Source organism: Caretta caretta, chromosome 20 (assembly GCF_965140235.1).
Source record: "Caretta caretta isolate rCarCar2 chromosome 20, rCarCar1.hap1, whole genome shotgun sequence".
Lineage (NCBI taxonomy): Eukaryota > Metazoa > Chordata > Testudines > Cheloniidae > Caretta > Caretta caretta.
In genome coordinates, this window is record NC_134225.1 from 4,389,476 (window position 1) to 4,411,888 (window position 22,413).

Here is a 22,413-nt window from a genome sequence, read left to right on the forward strand (position 1 = left end):
CGCTGCGTGCTGACGTAGCGGGGTTACGCTGACGCCGCTCGCCCGTCAAACTGAGACGGGCGGGGGCGCGCTCGCCTGCGGGTAGCCGAGCTGCTGCTGCGGCCGGGGGGGGGGTTGGCAGGCAGGGCCTCCCGGTGCGGCTCCACCGTGGGGACGCAGGGCCCCTTGGTACCATTCTGCGCTGGAGCCGCACGGTCCGTGGTGGGGACGGGGACCTCTCCCAGTGCCGCTCCGTGCTGGGAGCAAAAGGCTTTCTAGTGCACTGGGGAAACTGAGGCGGAGAGCCCTGGCTTCTCCAAGAATGCCCAGCAGGGCAGTGGTGGCGCAGAAACTGGAACCCAGGTCGCCTGAGACCCAGCCCAGCAGCATTTTGGCCCTAGTGATCAACAGAGATCGATGAGAGGGGGAGCTCTCCAGGGAGGAGGTGACTGTAACCCCTTTTTGGTCCCATCCCGATCGCAGAGGAAGACGGATCTCTGCCCTGGGAAGTTCACAGCCTAATCAGACCACAGGGTGGCAGGACATTCCCTTAAAGCTCTGCCCCCTTTCAGAAAAAAAAAATTACCCAAGCCTCCCTGTGAACAGAAAATCTGAAGTAACCAACAGAGCAGCATTTACCCCTAAGGGGTAGGAGGGTGGACTTGGGGTAACTGCTGCCTGTCTTTTGGGAACCCCACGAGAAGGGCCTTGGCCTGACTTTCAAAGGCACTGCGTGCTCACTGCTGCTGCTGACTTCCATAGTAGAGAGACAAGGTGGGTAAATCCCATATCTTTTATGGAACCAACTTTTCCTGGTGAAAAGAAAAGGAGTACTTGTGGCACCTTAGAGACTAACCAATTTATTTGAGCATGAGCTTTCGTGAGCTACAGCTCACTTCATCAGATGTAGTGTGATCAGCTGTAGCTCACGAAAGCTCATGCTCAAATAAATTGGTTAGTCTCTAAGGTGCCACAAGTACTCCTTTTTGCGAATACAGACTAACACGGCTGTTCCTCTGAAACTTTTCCTGGTGAGTGAGACAAGCTTTTGAGCTACATAGAGCGTCTCTTCAGGTTTGGGAAATGTACCCAGAGTGCAGGGCTGGATTACCCAATAGGCAGACTAAGCACATGCTTAGGTCACCAGCAAAGTAGGGGGCACCAAAAAAAATGAAAAGGAGTACTTGTGGCACCTTAGAGACTAACAAATTTATTTGAGCATAAGCTTTCGTGAAGTGAGCTGTAGCTCACGAAAGCTTATGCTCAAATAAATTTGTTAGTCTCTAAGGTGCCACAAGTACTCCTTTTCTTTTTGCGAATACAGACTACTTGTATACAGTAACCCATCATACTTACCCAAGTCAATATGTGATGAACTGATTGGTCTAATGAGTAACGAAGTTCGTTCAGTTATTGTGGATGAAATAAGTGGGTACTTCAGTTTATCTGTCGACTCTACACCTGATCTTTCACATATTGGTCAATTGAGTATTGTACTAAGATATGTCTCCCCCACAGTTGGAAAACCAGTGAATGATTTATAACATTCCTCAATTTGAAAAGCCCCACTGGTGAAGAAATGGCAAATCCAGTACTGCATTATCTGTGCCAAGTTTGCAAAATAGATTTCTCAAAGTACAGAGGTCAATCTTATGACAATGCTGCCAACACGTCAGGGCGTTATCAAGGAATGCAGAAAAAGCTTTTAGAACAGAACAAATATGCCATATGCTGCACACTCTCTCAATCTTGTTGGCCGCAGTGCTGTTGATTGTTACCCGGTGGCAGTAAGTTTTTTCTCAACAGTCCAGTTTGTACATTTTTCTCTGCCTCAACACACCGATGGGCAGTTCTTAAAACATATTTGGGCAATGACTGTGTGTTGAAATCTCTTTCTAATACTCGCTGGGAGGCACATGCAGTGGCAACAAGTGCAATTCTGGAGTCCTACTCAAAGATTGTGGATGCATTAGCAAGTATAGCTGAAGATCAGTCACAAAAGGGAGAAACTATCTGCGAAGCAGGAAACATTGCAAACAAGATGCAACAACTAGAGTTTGTATTCATGTTGACCATGTGGAATGAAATTTTACAACACTTTTACCACACAAGTCAAGCTCTCCAAGAAAAAGAATTGGCTTTGCAAACGTGCAGACCTCTGTCAACCATTAGCAGACCACTTACACACTTTGAGGAATGATTTCGAAAGATTTGAAGACCTATCGAAAGATATCTTGCCTGATACTAACTACAAAGAAGCCTAGTCCCGCAAGCGAATTAGGAAAAAACAAGCAAATGATAGCAGAGCAACAGAAACAGCATTGAATCCTAGAGACAAATTTCGCGTATCTACTTACTATGCTATAATTGATACACTTGAAGTTCATATGAAGAGGAGAGGTAAAGTGTACAAAGACGTATCAAGTAGATTTTCTTTTCTAAATGATATGGACTTATCTGATGAACAATATTCACAAAGTTCCCAAAAGCTAATTGATTCATACCCTGTTGACTTGAACATGAATCTGTGTGGAGAAGTACGGCAGTTCCACTGTTATAAGAAAAGGAGTACTTGTGGCACCTTAGAGACTAACCAATTTATTTGAGCATAAGCTTTCGTGAGCTACAGCTCACTTCATCGGACCAACACGGCTGTTACTCTGAAACCTGTCCACTGTTATGCGCACAAAGTTTAATGAAACAGGAAAAATGAAATTCAGTCACATTGATCTTCATGACACAATATTGAAAGATGGAATACAATGTCAGGTTTCAGAGTAGCAGCCATGTTAGTCTGTATTCTCAAAAAGAAAAGGAGGACTTGTGGCACCTTAGAGACTAACAAATTTATTTGAGCATAAGCTTTCGTGAGCTACAGCTCACTTCATTGGATGCATTCAGTGGAAAATACAGTGGGGAGATTTATATACATAGAGAACATGAAACAATGGGTGTTACCATACACACTGTAAGGAGAGTGATCACTTAAGGTGAGCTATTACCAGGAGGAGAGTGGAGGGGGGGGAACCTTTTGTAGTGATAATCAAGGTGGGCCATTTCCAGCAGTTGACAAGAACATCTGAGGAACGGTGGGGGAATAAACATGGGGAAATAGTTTTACTTTGTGTAATGACCCATCCACTCCCAGTCTCTATTCAAGCCTAAATTAATTGTATCCAGTTAATTGTTAGTCTCCAAGGTGCCACAGGTACTCCTTTTCTTTTTGGGAATACAGTGTGTATTTCCAGATGTAGAGATTGCACTACGTACTTTTCTAACATTGATGATTACTAACTTCTCCGCAGAATGCTCTTTTTCTCAGCTGAAAAAAACCCTCAGGGAACAACAATGTGTCAGGGCAGACTTGATTCACTTTCCCTATTGTGTATGAAAGCGGACATGCTTTGTCGAGTAAGCTTTGATGAACTTACCCAGAATTTTGCAATCAGAAAATCTAGAAAGAAGCTATTTTAATTTCAGCATACATGTAAGTTTTATGTCATTTCAAAAAATAAAATTTTATTTTACGGTATAGTATTGTTTTTATTTTGAATTACATAGGGGGTGGGGGACCATAATCTTTTCAGTGTTTAGGGCTTCTAAAGGTCTTAATCCGGCCTTACCAGAGTGTCACACTAGATGATCATAATGGTCCCTTCTGACCTTAATGTCTATGAGTCTGTGAAAACCTGCTAAATACAAGATCAAACAGATTGTTTAGCATAAGTAGTTAGCACATATTCTAAGGGACCATTCAAGGTGAAGTGGCCAATTAACACCCCTGTAGTTGTAAAACAAAAAGGGGGGTTAGTGGGTTACAGGTTGTTGTAATAGACCCGTTAACATTTTACCCCCAATTGGGGATATTGCAGATTATGTATTCCTTACGCCATACAATCCTAAACCGAACTTCACACCCCTTGATAATCTGTACATTATTCCCTGATAAACAGAAACTTCTATTCTTAAACTCTTTACTGTTTTCTTTTTATTTTAACATCCTCTTAATACAATTTTTAAATAAGCCATGAATCCAGTGTCTTTATTAAGGTCATGATTTTTAGTGTCTAACAGTTATGAAATTAAGCTCCCAGGCTCATCTTTTGAAAGTATTGGACAGGTTTCCTTTGAGGATGAGGACTGATAGATCAAAATTCTACAAGCCATTACCCTCTGATCCCACTGAGGGTTACCAAAAGAAACTACACCATCTGCTCAAGAAACTCCCTGAAAAACGACAAGAACAAATCCGCACAGACACACCCCTAGAACCCCAAGCAGGGGTATTCTATCTGCTACCCAAGATCCATAAACCTGGAAATCCTGGATGCCCCATCATCTCAGGCATTGGCACCCTGACAGCAGGATTGTCTGGCTATGTAGACTCCCTCCTCGGGCCCTACGCTACCAGCACTCCCAGCTATCTTTGAGATACCACTGATTTCCTGAGGAAACTACAATCCATCGGTGATCTTCCTGAAAACACCATCCCGGCCACTATGGATGTAGAAGCCCTCTACACCAACATTCCACACAAAGATGGACTACAAGCCGTCAGGAACAGTATCCCCGATAAAGTCACGGCAAACCTGGTGGCTGAACTTTGTGACTTTGTCCTCACCCATAACTATTTCATATTTGGGGACAATGTATACCTTCAAATCAGCAGCACTGCTATGGGTACCCGCATGGCCCCACAGTATGCCAACATTTTTATGGCTGACTTAGAACAACGCTTCCTCAGCTCTCGTCCCCTAACGCCCCTACTCTACTTACACTACATTGATGACATCTTCATCATCTGGACCCATAGAAAAGAAGCCCTTGAGGGATTCCACCATGATTTCAACAATTTCCATCCCACCATCAACCTTAGCCTGGACCAGTCCACACAGGAGATCCACTTCCTGGACACTACAGTGCTAATAAGCGATGCTCAAATAAACACCACCCTATACCGGAAACCTACTGACCACTATACTTACCTACATGCCTCCAGCTTTCATCCAGACCACACCACACGATCCATTGTCTCCAGCCAAGCTCTACGATACAACCGCATTTGCTCCAACCCCTCAGACAGAGACAAACACCTACAAGATCTCTATCAAGCGTTCTTACTACTACAATACCGACCTGCTGAAGTGAAGAAACAGATTGACAGAGCCAGAAGAGTTACCTACTACAGGACAGGCCCAACAGAGAAAACAACAGAACGCCACTAGCTAACTAAACTAGGAAAATTTCCTATTTCTGACTTTTTGTTGCAATACAGAAGGACATTTTTATTCAGAAGTGAAAACTTTCAGCCCCCAACTAAAACCTCTCCAGCGCATCATCAAGGATCTACAACCTATCCTGAAGGACGACCCATCACTCTCACGGATCTTGGGAGACAGGCCAGTCCTTGCTTACAGACAGCCCTCCAACCTGAAGCAAATACTCACCAGCAACCACACACCACACAACAAAAACACTAACCCAGGAACCTATCCTTGCAACAAAGCCCGTTGCCGACTGTGTCCACATATCTATTCAGGGGACACCATCATAGGGCCTAATCACATCAGCCACACTATCAGAGGCTCGTTCCCCTGCACATCTACCAATGTGATATATGTCATCATGTGCCAGCAATGCCCCTCTGCCATGTACAGTGGCCAAACCGGACAGTCTCTACGTAAAAGAATAAATGGACACAAATCAGATGTCAAGCATTATAACATTCAAAAAACCAGTCGGAGAACACTTCAATCTCTCTGGTCACACGATTACAGACCTAAAAGTTGCAATTCTTCAACAAAAAAACTTCAAAGACAGACTCCAATGAGAGACTGCTGAATTGAAATTAATTTACAAACTGGACACCATTAAATTAGGCTTGAATAAAGACTGGGAGTGGATGTGTCATTACACAAAGTAAAACTATTTCCCCATGTATTTTCCTCCCCTACTGTTCCTCACAGGTTCTTGTCAACTGCTGGAAATAGCCCACCTTGATTATCACTACAAAAGGTCTTGACCCCCCCCCCCCCCCACTGGTAATAGCTCACCTTACCTGATCACTCTTGTTACAGTGTGTATGGTAACACCCATTGTTTCATGTTCTCTGTGTATATAAAATCTCCCCACTGTATTTTCCACTGCATGCATCCGATGAAGTGAGCTGTTGGTCACAAAAGCTTATGCTCAAATAAGTGTGTTAGTCTCTAAGGTGCCACAAGTCCTCCTTTTCTTTTTGTGGATACAGACTAACAGGTTGCTACTCTGAAACCTGGCTTTGTGAAGTGTTCACCCATGGGTGATACGGTGTTTTTGTCTTTTATCATTTATCTTTTTTTCTGTGAGAGTTCATCCGAGAGCATGGTGATAGCAGAGGGTACACAAGCACACAGGCCGTTTTCCTCCTCAAAGGTTGAAATCAATGCAAGTTAGATGCCTAAATACTTTCGAGGATCTTCACCTTAGTATGTCAAGTTGGGGACCTAAAATCAGTGGCCACTTTTGAAAAAAATGTGGGTTCAATTTCTCCATGCCTCACTTTCCCCATCTGTAAAATGGGATAATACTTCACTACCTCCCAGGGAGCTGTGAGAATAAAGGCCCAGATCTTCAGAGGTCTCTAGTCGCCTAATGCTCATTTACATATTTGGGAGACACTCAGATACTATGATGGGACCTATGTAAGTACCTTGATAAACAGAATCCTCCTTCTTCATGTGAGAACTCAGGGGTCAGACAGACAATTTGATCAAGACAACTTGGTGCATGATTGTGAGGATGTGAAGCAGCAGGGAGGAGGGAGTGTTGACCTGGGAATGTGCCCTGGGGATGGGAGACCTGAGAGCCTGTCACCTGAGCCGGGAGGGGGAGGGGGAGGGGGAGGTAACACCTCTGCCCAGGAATGTGAAGACAGGCTGCAGAAGGGAACCTGCTGGGGGGGGTTTAGTTTCAGTTTGGGGCTGGGTGGAGGAACACAGGGGACCCCAGGGCTGGGGTCTAAGCTCCCTGCTCCCCCAGAAGGCCTTGACTGAGGGGTCCTGGGTGTACCCACAAGCTCTGTTTTGGACCGTGTTCCTGTTGTCCAATAAACCTTCTGTTTTATTGTAGGTTTCAGAGGAACAGCCGTGTTAGTCTGTATTCGCAAAAAGAAAAGGAGTTCTTGTGGCACCTTAGAGACTAACCAATTTATTTGAGCATGAGCTTTCGTGAGCTACAGCTCACTTCATCAGATGTATACCGTGGAAACTGCAGCAGACTTTATTGTAGACAGACAATTTGATCAAGACAACTTGGTGCATGATCTTTAGGACCTAGCTCAGAGGTGGGCAAACTACAGCCTGCAGGACCGTCCTTCCTGGCCGGGGAGGCTTGCCCCCAGCCCCTTCCCTGCTGTCCCCCCTCTCCCGCAGCTACACCGCTGCGTGGGCAGCGCTCTGGGCAGCGGGGTTGTGCGCTCCTGCCGAGCAGAGCGGCAGCGTGTCTAGCTCCAGGTGGGCGGTGCGGCTGCCAGACATGCTGCTCTGAGCGGCATGGTAAGGGGGCTGGGGGTTGGATAAGGGGCGAGGGGTCTTGGGGGGCAGTCAGGGGACAGGGAGCAGGGGGCGGAGGTTCTGCAGGGGGGCGGGGCGGTCAGGGGACAGGGAACGGGGGCGGGGGTTGGATAGGCACAGGGTCCCGGGGGGCCTGTCAGGGGGCGGGGTGTGTGGATAGGAGTTGGGGGACTGGGAGCAGGGGGGTTGGATGGGGGTGGGATCCCGGGGGGCGGTTAGGGGCGGGGGGTCCCGGGAGGGGGCAGTCAGGGTACAAGGAGCAGGGGGGTTGGATGGGTCGGAGGTTCTGAGGGGGGCAGGAAGTGGGAGGGGGCGGATAGGGGGTGGGGTCCAGGCTGTTTGGGGAGGCACAGCCTTCCCTACCCAGCCCTCCATACAGTTTTGCAACCCCAATGTGGCCCTTGGGCCAAAAAGTTTGCCCACCCCTGACCTAGCTGCTTCCAAAGCAATGGGGCTTCTGTGCAGACTTTTTTTATGAGATTGACGTTATTGCCGACTACTACACTGCGTGGAACTGAAAAGAATGTCATTATTGTTTAAGTTCCAGTAGTGTCTTGAGAAATACTGAGAAGTGATTATATTTATATTAGCTTGATTATTTGTATTACAGTAGCATCAAGAGGCTCCGACCGAGATGTGGGCCCCCAGCATGCCAGGCAGACAATCCCTGAGAAGAGCTCACACTTAGAGGAGGATGGAAGGGGGAAACTAAGGCACAGAAAGAGGTAATGCCTTTCCCAAGGCCATGCAACAAGTCAGTGGCAAAGGTGGCTATCGAACCCAGAGCTCCCAGCTTGCAATCCAGTACCCAAATCACTGGATCTCACTGCCTCTCCGAATAACAAATATGGAGTCCAATGGTTAGAGCAGGAACTTTGGAAGTCAAGACTCCTAGGTTCTACTCCTACCTATTATAATATGTGCTTATAGCAGTATCCTGGACTTTGCTTTTTTTAGAAAATCTACAAGGATTTTATATAGATTGGCTAATGGAGAATACTCTAGTTCTTATAAAACATATTAAAAATCCATTCCATGATGTAAAAGTCTGTTTTATCCTTCACTGGTTTATACTTAACTCCATAAAGTATAAGTGATTTCCCCCCTTATTGAATAGACTGTTCAGCTTGAGTGCTCTGTTCTCTAGAGATGGTTGGAAAATTTCCAACAGAACATTTTTCTGTCAAAAAATGCTGCAATAATGTATCAATTTAGATGGAAACCAGCAGGTTTCCTGCCCCTCCCTGGATCCTCGGCAGCTCACCTGGGGAGACGGGACCAGAAATTTTGAACAAGTTCCATTTCAGTTCTTCCCAAAGGGATTTTTTTTTTAAATGTCCCTCCGATGGAAAATTTCCTATGTCTGACTTTTTGTTGCAATACAGAAGGACATTTTTATTCAGAAATGAAAACTTTTATTTGGGAGGCAAATTCTGGTTCCCACACAGCTCCACAATGACTTTTGGCCAGGGAAACCTAGAGATCAAATATTTGAAATAATTATTTTCTGAAAACTATAATGCAAAAATAAAGAAAGAAATGTTGTCACCTTTGTCACCCAAGTTTGTGATACAGTCAGAACAGAATTGGGCTGTGGCTGGTGCATCACTGTGGCCATTTAAAAAGTCCACAACACACCGCATGTTCCCCTATCTCCGTTTCCCCACCCCACAATTTCATTATAATCCACCGAAACAGACATGCTGTTTCACCCTGACACATCAGGGAATGCAAGACAAATAGATCAAGCTATGTGTTAAGGGCAGATGAAGAAGAGAAAAACTTGCCAGTCACCATAAGAAATGTCACCCTCAACAAATTAAACTATATGCCACAGTGCACATAGCATATGCTTGCTTGTACTCCTGGAATAGGAGAGAGCTTTGTAGACAAGCAAGCAAGACTAATCTTTGGCTTTTAGTTAATGTCTGTAGGGGTTTGGGGAGAATAAAGTTCATTATATTTGTCCAAAGCTTCAACTTTTCACAAGCAGACAAGTTTTGCAATGCTGCTTTCCTTTTGTTTAAAACACATAGGAGCAAAATAATTACACATGTTATCAGGGAAACAAAACCACTGAATCCAGCACAGATAACCAGGCAGCGAATGTGTGGAGCTTTTTGTTTCCCTGTGGTTGTCTCTGGGCTAAAGGGCAAATTGTGCATTTCCAACGGAGTGAAAAATTCCCCTGTATGTCTGCAACCCTGAAAGATAAATCCCCTTTCCGGCAGGTTGAAAATGACATCATCAAACTGAGCTGGAAGTTGTAGCTGCTAGGAATAGATGGGTTTCAGAGTAACAGCCGTGTTAGACTGTATTTGCAAAAAGAAAAGGAGTACTTGTGGCACCTTAGAGACTAACCAATTTATTTGAGCATAAGCTTTCGTGAGCTACAGCTCACTTCATCGGATGCATATGATGAAGTGAGCTGTAGCTCACGAAAGCTTATGCTCAAATAAATTGGTTAGTCTCTAAGGTGCCACAAGTACGTCTTTTCTTTTTAGGAATAGATGGTTGATCATGCTGAATCAGGCCCGAGGTCATCTAGTTTAGCATCCTGTCTCCCACAGTGGCTAACACCAGTTGCTTCAGAGGAAGGTACTAGAAGCCCCGCAGTGGCGGTAATGGGGTAGCCTACCCCCAGGGAAAAATTTTTCCTGACCCCCCAATAATTTATGCCCTGGAACAGGAAGATTTATGTTGCTTCCAAAACTCTTGGGTTGCTTTGTGTTTTGATAATCTGACCTAGCTGCCAGTAGCCTTGTTAAAGATCAACATGCGGGTGCTGCCCATGAGACAACGTCTGCTATTGACAGTGCCTAGGAAGGGCGACAAAAAAACTTTATTACTTGAACAATGCTCCATTGCTTTGAGAAAATAAACACCTCTACAGGTGCGAAACATAGCAAGGAAGCTTGACTCCCCTCTGAGTTAAGGAAACCAATAATTAGGAATGGATTTCCTAGCTCTTCCCCTCTCTTCAGATTACTTACCCAGCTCGCTGATCGGAGAACTCTGGTCCAGAATATATTTCTTAGTCATTATGCCGAAGCGGTGTTTGCCACTTATCCCACAGCTCCTGGGACACAGCAGCGGAGCCCACTCTGCTCTTGTCTTTATACAAGTGTCCCCCCTCCGATAAGATAACGGTACTTCAGATATGCCCAGGAATTGGCTGGCATTGGGCAGAGCTACTTGAAAGAAGCTTAAGAAACCAATTGGAATGTTGTTTTCCAAACACAATTAACCCGGCTTTCCTCTTATCATTGTGAAAAGAACTGACAGGGGGGTTATTAATGGGTCATTAATTGGGTATCAGAAACCTTGATCCAGAGGACTTTCCCTAGTTCAAGTGGCTGTGGCTTATCCACTCCCCTGAACAAATGTTATCAATATGGAGTGCTAAATCAAAAAGCCATTTGGTAGAACTTTATGCAGCTCTCTGGCAATTAAGTGTGTGAGACACGCTGGACTCTGCTCTGACAGGGCCATTTTTCCGACAGATTAGAAGCAGAACGGGCATTGCTGTGTCGCAGTACATGCAGCGCTCATAGGGCATCAGCTGAGTAAATACGATACAAAGTATCATGGATCGAAGCTGATCTGAAAGTTTTGTAAAGACTGAATGTATCAATCGATGACCTGGAAGCTATCAGTAAAGCCTATAAAAGCTTCTGTGCATTTCTTCTGATAAGCAAAAGCTGAACATGCAGAACGTGAGCTGCCATATACTCATTTGACAGGCTTATCACCCAACAGGGCATGGGAGGTATCGTGCCACCTCAGCCTTTCCCCAAAGGTGGTAGAATTCATAAATGTATTTGGCTCATGATGACTGTGAAGCAGCCACCAGGCCTTCTGAAAGGATAGGATGGTATGACCGTGCCTCTGTGGGTCACAACTGCGAATACCAATTCAGGACAAACCGCTGAGAAATAGAGCAAGCACACCCCAAAACTGGTGGGTTATTCTCCCATAAGATATATCAAACCAGCAACAAAAGTAAACTTCCGTTTCACCAAACTGACTAACAAGAAGCAGTCTCCTTAGGCATTCCAGTCCTTGTATCGCCACCAAAACCACTAGATTTAATGAATGAGTGGTTATTTAAAACCAATTTAATCAAACAAAAGGGTTCTTCTGATCCCAAAGGACATGCCACATACCCAAAAATCATGCTGTTGCCAGTCCTTTACTATCTAAAATCTGAAGGTTTATGTATAAAAAGAAAAAGAAAGAAAGGTGAGAATTAAAATTGGCTAAAGGAATCAAATACATACAATAATTGCAAAGTTCTTGGTTCAGGCTTGTAGCAGCGATGGAATAAACTGCTGGCTTGTTAAGTCTCTGGTTGCTTCCAAATCCTTGGAAGGTCTGCAGTCCCTTGGTTAGAATGCTCCCATTAGTATAAGTTCATAGTCCAGAGATTTGAGCAGGAAAGAGGCAAAATGGAGATGTCTCCAGGGCCTTTTATAGCTTTTGCCAAGTGAAGGGGAAACCTGTTCTAGTTTGTGGAAAACCACAAGTAACAAGATGGTGTTTGGAGTCACATGGCCAAGTCACATGTCCATGTATGATTTCGCTTAGTCATAGCAGAAGCCATCCCATACTACAGTTAGAAGGTTCACAGGAAAGTCCATTACATGTGGATAGGCATTTTCCATGCTCCTTTGTGAGTTAAGTTTCAGAGTAGCAGCCGTGTTAGTCTGTATCTGCAAAAAGAAAAGGAGGACTCATGGCACTTTAGAGACTAACAGATTTATTTGAGCATAAGCTTTCGTGAGCTACAGCTCACTTCATCAGATGCATGCAGTGAATTGGGTTCTGCATGCTAACACCCAGAGTACTTTTTCCAACACTTCGGTATTTCATACGGGTGCTGGTATAAGCTCAGTATCAGCAGTGAACTGAAAGGGTCACCAAGTTCTTTTGGCTACAAAGCTCTTCCCTGCAACATTTCACAGACTATTTCAGTTCATCTCTTTTTCCATGCTTGCTTTTAAGCCTTCAAATAACTTGTTTTATCGCACCTCCTGCCTGGACTTTGTGAAAGTCCTTGCTAGATTTTCATCTATGTAATCTGGTTAGCGGCGCACACACCCTTTCACAGCTCAGTGTAAGTTGTTAGACAACATAACTCAAGCTGTCTGTAAATGAAGGCTGGAATTCCCGTTCAGGATTCTGAAGAAACTGCCTTTGCATTCGGAGGTTCTTTAATGTGCTTCCCAGGACTATGGCCCTCAGGCCATTTCTGCATTAATGAAATTTGTTCTGGCCCAACTACACCAATATAGTTGCATTGATGCAAACCCCGAATGTAGACGTGCTGCAACAGTGCAAAGCGAGGCCTATACAAGAGTAAGCTGCACAGGTGTAAACTCTGGTACATGTCTACACAAAGGGCAGGTCTACACTTAAAAGCACTTAAGTGAAGACGCTCCTATGCCAGCGGGAGAGCTTCTCCCGTTGGCAGAGTTAATCCACCTCCATGAGAGGCTCTCTAGACAGGGGGTTATGTTGGTATAAATATGTTGCTACCCCTGAGCAACGTAGTTAAACTGATATAAGTCTGTAGTGTAGACCTGGCCGGACGGTTTGCAATGATGTAGTTACAATGGTACCAGATTCCTTAATGCAGACATATGGAGCGTCATGCTTTCCCCCAGACTCCTCAAAACTGAGGATCTGAAATGCGAAGCTGGAGTTTCTTTCCTGCCCAAATGTTAAGCCTGCATGCATCCGATGAAGTGAGCTGTAGCTCACGAAATCTTATGCTCAAATAAATTTGTTAGTCTCTAAGGTGCCACAAGTACTCCTTTTCTTTTTGTGAATTAAGTGTTCATTGATGGGCCATCCAACTTGAATAGCTCCTTCACAATGTGCTGGCTAAACACCTTGTTGTTACCACAGGAGCAAACATTTGAAATACAGGTGCATAGTTAATATTCATAACTTCAGATACAAAAATGATACATGCATACAAATAGCATAATCATATTCAGCAAATCATAACCTTTCTATAGACACTGTACTTGACATACTTTGGATAAGATTTGTTGCAATTATATAACAGTGATAGTAACAATGATCTGCATGGTCATATTTTAATCAGATAATGTCACAGATGGAATGACGCAATATTGATCATTCCCTTTCTTACTTCCCCTTCTCAATAGTTGGGCATGTTCCTCTCGCACCCAACAGTCTACCATTAATAATTTTTGGAGAGGGGAGGGTGACAACCACTGTAAATTACAGAAACTAAACCAACATCCTTCAGTTTCAGTAAAGCCTTTCAGACATCATTGTTTAGTGGCTTGAGTATAGGAAAGGGAGCCAGGAGCCTTGTGACAGATATTGGCATTGTATTGATAACAAATGTTATCAATATGGGGAACTAAATCAAAAAGCCGTTTGGGAGAACGTTATGCAGCTCTCTGGCAATTAAATGCATAAGACACGCTGGACTCTGGTCTGACAGGGCCATTTTCCCCACAGCTTAGAACCAGAACGGGCATTGCTGTGTCACGGTACTTGCAGCGCTGATAGGGCATCAGCTGGGTAAATATGATACAAAGTGTCATTGATCAATGCTGATCTGAAAGTTTCATAAAGACTGAATTTATCAGTCGATGAGTATACCACATTGTATTAAATTTATGAATGGTTGATGTCTGATTGTGTTCTACTTCATGTGGGCGAGTAATCTTAGCTCTTCCAGGAGCTAAAAAACACTAAGGTAAATCACTGAGACTAAACAACTCTAGAGAGGGATCAGCCCTCATGCACGGGCTCAAGCTAAGTTTTCCATAGATTAGGAGACAAAGAAAGGGCCTTTTTCTATAAAAAGATTGGCTTGAACTGACACAGGGCCTTCTTTCTGATCCAGCAAACAGACAGGACCTTCTGTCCAACGGTTGGGGCAACCCTGGGGAAGGATTGGAAGGACTTTGATCTACTAGTGCCCCAGAAAACTGATGGTGACCTCTGGTAAGCTTTTAGCATATAGGAACGCTGATTGTTTTTTTATATTTTCTCTATAATACTTTTAACTTAAGAATGAATGTGCTTGCTTGGAAAGGGCTGTGTGATGACACTCAGAGAGAAAGCAAAGCATAGGTGCTGGTCTCTAGGCAGACTAGCCGAGGATATCACAGAGTAAGGCAGAGAGCAATACAGCCTTAAAACCCCCGGGGTCAGTAGGAATGGGACAAGAAACAGGTGATGGCTGGAGACCTGATTGGGAGTTCCAGGCACAGTTACTCTGAAATTGTGACATCTGGCTCTGATATTGATTCTCTTCTGTGACCACAGACAAGATATTTCCCCTCTCAGCCTTGTAAAATGGGGAGAACACTCTCTAACTTTGCCAGAAGTCTGTGAATTGCTTAGTGAATGTAAAGCTCACTGAAGATAAAACAAAATATTATTGAAGTGCTAATTAATTGATATTAAGAATACTATCCCAGAACAATGATGCAAAAAGAAATAAAGCCAAACTCTTCCCATGATGCCACTTCCAAGTTTGTTCCTGAAAACTGTACCAACAGGTCAAACGATATTGTACAAGAACAGCACAATCTACCCCATTTGAAAAAAGCAGGAGCTGTCCATCAAGACATTTGTAAGTTTGGTGGGTAAGATATACAGTTATTATTTGCATAGCATCAACTACAGGCAAGGCACTTGTACCACTGCATTTAGCCATTTCCTTTATTGGCACTTTAGGGAACAAGAAAATCACATCTAAAGAGAGTTAAGGTAACCGAGGAGTCCTGGCAGAAACGAGGGAAGGTGGAAGGGTGCGAGAAAGAGGGAGGGAGGGACAGGCACAATTGGACAGGAAGAGGGACTCATGGAGAAACAGAGAAGAGAGAAAAGGAGTACTTGTGGCACCTTAGAGACTAACAAATTTATTTGAGCATAAGCTTTTGTGAGCTACAGCACTCTAAGATGCCACAAGTCCTCCTTTTCTTTCTGTGGATACAGACTAAAACGGCTGCTACTCTGAAACCAGAGAAGAGAGAGTTTGACAGGTGGGTTGGAAATTGTTAGACAGTGGAAAGATCTCACATGTCTCAGAAATTCCTGGAGATTTTATTTAGCTCAGCAGTTCTTACAGTATCACACCCAGTGCCAAGAGAGGAAAGTCTCACGCCCTTATGTGGGCATAGGGTGACCAGATAGCAAGTGTGAAAAGTTGGGACACTTTTTTTTTTTTTTGGTGAGGTGGGTATAGTTGCATATATAAAACAAAGCCCCTAATGCCAGGATGTCTGGTCACCCTATGTGGATGTGACAGAACATATCTTTTGAAGGCAGGGGAATGGTGTGTAAAGATCCCACTACAAGACAACACTAGGAATAACCCCCTCTAGTGGCTTCAGGTGGCACAGGCATAAATCATGAGTTATCTCTTGGCCTGGCTGGCTGTACAAGTGCTGGCAAAGTCCAGAGAGGTCAGAAGCCTTGGGTCTCCGCACACATAGGAATGGGTTTATGCAGGACATCTTCCAGAACATTCAGGAGACAGCATCTGCCCTGAGGTGTTCACAGTCTGACATCAGCAAAATTGCAGGGTGGCAATCAGGGTACAGGAGAGCTCAGAATGTTGGGGACACTGGGGCATGGCCACTAGGTAACTCGAGGGGATGGAAGACCACGAGTGTCGATGAAGCCCCCTCGCACTAGGCCCAAGTGTCCTTGGCCCCCCCCACCTGGAGGCACTCGCAGCAGTTATGCTGAGGATCTGCAACAATATGTTGCAGAGTCAGACTGCCTGAAACTAAACAAGGCCAAACAGGGCAGATATAGAAGAACAATGCTGAATAAAGCAGCTTTATGAATAGTTTAATAAATGATACAAAAAACAAGGGAACTAGCTGGGAACTGGATTGGCTGGCTATATGGATACTTAGGGCAGCTTGCTATTGGATAGGTATGCTGGGAAAAAGGATGTATAAAAGCCTGTGTAACTTCCTGCTCTGGGTGCAGGATTTGAGATTCTATTCTCCCTGGACCTTGTTTGCAGCTGCAAATAAACTTTTCTGCTTCTCCACCCCGTTGTGATTATTGGGTGACGCACACCGGGTAGCGAACCCCACCCTGCTGTTGTTTTGCCTCTTGGCACTGGGTGCCGGCAACAGCTTTTGGCGTCCCTGGGTGGGCGATGAGGCTGCTATTTAGCCTTGCCTGGACTCCTCCTGGAGGTCGAGGATTGCGGCGAGAACCGACGCCCACTGCGCACCGGTGAGTTCATCGGGGACCTCGGAGGAGGCGCGATTTGATCAACCCTGGAGGGTACAACAGTGCAACGCACTCATATAGTGGAGAAGCAGCTGTGGGCAACGGTGAGGAACCGGTCCCTTGGACATAGGGGAGGAGCAGCTGCAGGCGACGGTGAGGAACTGGTCCCTTGGATGAGGTAGGAAGGAACCTTTTGAAATCCGGATTGTATGCTCTGTTGGAACTGGGGACGCCCAGAGTTACCCTGTAGGTATGGGTCAGGGACAGAGCTCGGGGGTTAGGGCACAGTGTATGCCCCTAGAATGCATTCTAGCAAATTGGAAGGTATTTGGTGCGGATCCCATGACTAAGAGCCAATTAAAACGATTCTGTACAGATGACTGGCCTCAATATCAACTAGAGGACCAGGAGTGGTGGCCACCAGGAGGGTCAATTAATTACAACACGATCCTCCAATTAGTTTTGTTTTGTCAGTGAATGGGTAAATGGAATGAACATTTGTATGCACAAGCATTTATGGCTTTAAGAAACAGAACAGAGCTGTAATTCTGCAAAGCTGTAATCTGACTCCGACTGGTTCGGTAGTAGCTAATGTTAGTCCCCAGACCCCCACCCCCACTGTAATGGCAGAGCCGGTGTCCCCTTCGGCCCCCACACCCCCACCTTATAAGGGTAGGATGCCTCGGGTTACAGAGATTGCCCCCTCAGTGGGACTCTATCCTTTGATTACCGAGACTGTTGTGGCTTGCCCAGGGGCAGACGGACGTCAGGCTACCACTGTGCAAGTTTACACCCATGTGCCATTCAATCCAATAGACCTAGCAGCTTTTAAAACACAGGCTGGGGAATTCTCCATGAACCCAAGCAGGTTTATTTCAGTCTTTGAGGGGTGCCTCAGTAGTCACAAGCCGGATTGAGACGACTGTAATATCCTCCTGAGAACCCTGTTGTCTGAGGTAGAGCGGAATCAGGTTACAGCTAAGGCAAGGGGAGCTTCAGCTTTCAAGCGGAAAAAAAAAAAAAAAAGAAAGGAAGCTATCTGTCAAGTTCCTACCCCAAGTAATCGTAAGCGGCTCAGGGCATTTCTGGGTATGGCAGTCTTTTGCAGGATATGGATCCCAGAGTTTGGACTGTGGGCTAAACCCCTGTACGACTGTGTAAAAGGAGCAGATCATGACCCCTTCTATTGGACCCCAGAGGCTGACAGGGCATTTAAAATCTTGAAAAGGAAGTTGATGGAAGCCCCGGCTCTGGGCCTGCCGGATCTCTCTAAGCCGTTTCAGTTGTATGTACATGAACGAAAGGGGGTGGCCTTAGGAGTGCTCACACAGCTGTTAGGAGCATGGAGACGTCCCGTGGCTTATTTTTCTAAGCAACTGGATCAGGTTGCAAAGAGTTGGCTGGCATGTTTACGGGCGGTCGCAGCTACTGCCCTAGTGCTTGAGAAAGCCAAGAAGCTAACATTGGGAGGAGTTATGCAAATCTATACTCCCCATATGGTCCGAGCCTTATTGGATGCAAAGGGAGGGCTTTGGCTCATCCAGGCTCGGATTGCTCAGTACCAGGCTAAGCTGTTAGAGAACTCTGAAGTCACCTTACAGCCTTGCCCCTCCCTTAACCCAGCCACCCTCTTGCCAGAAACAGAGGAACAAAAACATGACTGTTTAGAGATCATAGATGCCCAGTACTCCAGCCGTCCGGATTTAAAGGATGTACCCCTCCCAAATGCAGATTATGGGTGGTACACTGATGGTAGCAGTACTGTAATAGATGGGCAAAGGAGGGCGGGTTATGCGGTTGTGACCCTCCATGACATTGTGGAAGCTGAAGGTTTTCCTGCTGGGACTTCTACCCAGCTTGCCAAACTAATAGCCCTGACCCGTGCACTTGAACGGTCAAAAGGAAAGCGGGTCAACATTTTTACTGATTCAAAGTATGCTTTTGGTATGCTACATGCTCATGCTGGCCTATGGAAGCAAAGGGGAATGCTGTCAGCCCAAGGCTCCCCAGTCAAGTATGGGCCCCAAATCCTCTGGCTCATAGAAGCCGTACAACTCCCCTCGGAAGTGGCGGTGGTACACTGTAAAGACTATCGAAGGGAAGATCAAGATGTGGCCAGAGGTAACGCCCGGGCAGATAGAGAGGCTAAGCATGCTGCCACCCTGCCATCCTCTCAGACTGAGAACGCCCATATGCATGCCCTTATCCCATCAGTAGGGGAGCTTCCAACCCCTCAGTACTCTGGGGAGGAGAGACAGCTAACTGACAAACTCGGTCTCTGGGAAAAGGAGGGATGGCTCCATTCCCCGGAAGGGAAGGTCCTCTTACCAAAGGGCCTGATCCAGCTGGTGCTGCAGAAACTACATCAAACCACTCATGCTGGCAGGGAAGCACTTATCCAACTAATGGGAAAATATTTTATCACTTCCGGACTCCGACCCCTGGCTGCCCAGGTACAAGCGGACTGCTTAGTCTGCCAAAAGAATAACCCCCGACCGGGACATCCTGTGCCACCAGCTGCCCTAGAACCCACTCCGGGCCCCGGACAAGTGTAGCAAATAGACTTTACTGAGTTTCCCCGGACCCAAGAGTTCAAACATCTCCTTGTCATAGTGGATCGGTTCAGCGGATGGCCAGAAGCCTTCCGATGCCATAACTGCACTGCCAGAACAGTGGCCCTCAAGTTTGTTAAGGAGATCATTCCTCGCTTTGGACTCCCCCTGTGGATGGAATCTGACAACGGGACACACTTCACTTCAAAAATTATCCAAAGCATCTCACATGCCTTACAGATCCCCTGGAAACTCCATACGCCCTGGAGACTGCAAGCCAGTGGGGTAGTGGAGCGTACCAATCAGACCCTTAAACGGCATCTCTCAAAAGTGTGCCAGGAAGCCTCACTGCGATGGCCTGATGCTTTGCCCCTCGTCCTACTTCGTATTTGTTCTCCCAAAGAGTAGATTAGGGCTCAGTCCCTTTGAAATTATGTTTGGAAGGGCATGGCCTATGAATGGCACCCCGGTTCTGTCAGGGGAATGGGAGTTGGGTAATGGTTTTTTGTCACAGTGTATGTGTTCCCTGTCTGCTGTTCTCTTGTCTCTTCACAGGTATACGAAGGATTCCCAGCCTCTCCCCTTGGACTCTCCCGTCCACTCCTTACAGCCCGGTGACTCCGTACTTGTTCGTACCTGGAAAGACGAGCCTCTCCAGGAAAGGTGGAAAGGACCCTATACCGTCCTGCTGATCTCCCATACAGCGGCAAAGATCGAGGGACACAAGAACTGGATCCATCACTCTCATCTGAAGGCAGTACCCGCCCCCTCGTCAGCAGAACAGTGGACCGTCCAACCTGCTGACTCCTCATCTAGTGACGATCTCGGGCTAAAGCTACTGTTTAAAGGACACAAATAGCGGGCACCTTAATGCTAAAATGGGCCCACCCAGGTACTGGAGACCCTGGGTTGGGAAGACTCTGGTGATAATTAATTGGGTAACATTGTTATTCTCTGTATTGGTATTTCCAAACTGTGCATATCGGGACATAACTCCTTTGTTTTGCTTGCGCACCATGTTGCTACTTTAACAAACTAGACTGATTGCTGGGTATGTGATCCAACTCCACTGCCCCCCAAAACGGGAATGCCCCTTGACGTACTTCCCCTGACCTTAGCAGAATTAGCCGCCACCAAAGAGCAGAAAAGAACGGACTCGCCGTTCTGAAATAAGACCTCTTTACAGCAAGCCACCTATAGGACCAGGAGTATTCAGTTGCAGTACTCACTGAGGGAGTGTTATGTTTTACGCAAAACCAGTCTGATCACTATGGGTGTCCTGTGGGAAACAGGTCCTGTGTTATTACACAGTGGGCTGAGGGGTATTGGATAAAGACCAAAAGGGGAGGCCAGCAGTGTGGGTGTAATGGTTCCTCCCCTTTTAGGGAAACTCTTACAAATAATCTTACCACAAAAGAAAGGTTTGGAAATATAACTTGCCGTCCAGTTAATATCTCCAACGTAGCAAGCCAATGGTGGGTTTGTAGTGGTCCCTATGGCGAGTGTAATTTGAACGGCACAATTAGAAATGCCCCCACTTGTACCCAATCAGGAGGATGGGATGCCCCCTTAGGGGCATATGAACTGTTTGGAAAAGCAGCCTTAAATATCCCAGGAATCCCCTTAAGAAACAGTCCTTACTGGGCCCTACAGGGTCACTATTTTGTATGTGGCTGAAAGGCTTACAAGGTGCTGCCAGCCAACTGGACAGGTAGCTGTTATATACCTCATGGAGTTCCTCATCTGTCCATAACTGCCACATTGCCCAAAGGAAAGATTAGAAATGCCCAAGACACTTCTGTTGAGTCACGAGAAAAGACCCTGCGGCGACTGACTACGGCATTGGAGGGCAATATGAAAAGTTCCCTCACAACCGAGAAGCTTATAGGGTGCTCTGTACTGGGAATAGTGCCACTGTTTACCAGGCCAGCCATGGCATGCATAGGCCGCTATACTGTAAGGCTGCAAATGGTACTTGAGAAAGTGGCCTTAGAGTTAGAGGACTCGGTTAGTGATTTAGGATCAGCAGTAAAAACATTAAATAAAGAGGTACAGCAGCTCAGGACCTTTTCCCTCCAAAACAGGCTGGCTTTGGACTATCTCTTGGCATCCCAAGGAGGGGTTTGTGCCCTCGTCGGGCCCCGATGTTGTGTATATGTAAATGATAGCAGTTATGAGATCTATGAAAAGGTGGTACAGGCTGAGGCCCATGCCCGAGCCGAAGCACAGGTTGCCTATACTGCCCCAGAGAACAATTGGTTGCAAACCTTGTTTTCAGGCTGGGGTTTGTCGTTTTGGCTTGGTGGTTTATTTAGCCTGTTATTGAAACTTCTCTTTCCTGTATTGCTTGTATTAATGGTATTATGCTGTGCAGTATCATATGTCAGGGCCCTTTTGCAAAAGTTAATAAGTCATTCTCTTCAGGGCTATCACAAAGTGCCTATGCAAAGTCCTACTGTAAAGAAATAAATAGCCCAAGTGAAAAAACTCAGAGCCAAGGCTGTTGAGTGTTCTCAAAGGAGGGAGTTGTTGAGGACACTGGGGATGGCCACTAGGTAACTCGTGGGGATGGAAGACCACGAGTGTCAATGAAGCCCCCTCACACTAGGCCCAAGTGTTCTTGCCCCCCCTGCCTGGAGGCACTTGCAGCAGCTCTGCGTACTAGGCCCCCCCCACCTGGAGGCACTTGCAGCAGTTATGCTGAGGATCGGCAACAATATATTGCAGAGTCAGACTGCCTGAAACTAAACAAGGCCAAACAGGGCAGATATGGAAGAACAATGCTGAATGAAGCAGCTTTATGTATAGTTTAATAAATGATACAAAAAACAAGGGAACTAGCTGGTAACTGGATTGGCTGGCTATATGGATACTTAGGGCAGCTTGCTATTGGATAAGTATGCTGAAGGATGTATAAAAGCCTGTGTAACTTCCTGCTCTGGGTGCAGGATTTGAGATTCTATTCTCCCTGGACCTTGTTTGCAGCTGCAAATAAACTTTTCTGCTTCTCCACCGCGTTGTGATTATTGGGTGACGCACATCGGGTAACAAACCCCTGCTGTTGTTTTGCCTCTCGGCACTGG

The 22,413-nt window shown here is 45.9% G+C and overlaps 1 long non-coding RNA gene across 5 annotated transcripts; it reads left to right on the plus strand.

Moving 5' to 3' along the window:
- Positions 1-58: 58 nt before the first annotated feature.
- On the plus strand, positions 59-22,342 carry LOC125627637 (uncharacterized). Of its 5 annotated transcripts, none has more exons than XR_012665555.1 (5): positions 59-753; positions 1,498-2,379; positions 8,143-8,257; positions 14,422-14,522; positions 15,083-22,342. It is a non-coding gene; the product is annotated as an uncharacterized LOC125627637 (long non-coding RNA). The 5 variants fall into 5 exon arrangements; XR_012665554.1 differs by lacking the exon at positions 1,498-2,379 and having other exon boundaries at positions 15,083-15,165; positions 16,564-22,342; XR_012665553.1 differs by lacking the exon at positions 1,498-2,379 and having other exon boundaries at positions 15,083-15,156; positions 16,564-22,342.
- The last annotated feature ends 71 nt before the right edge of the window (positions 22,343-22,413 follow it).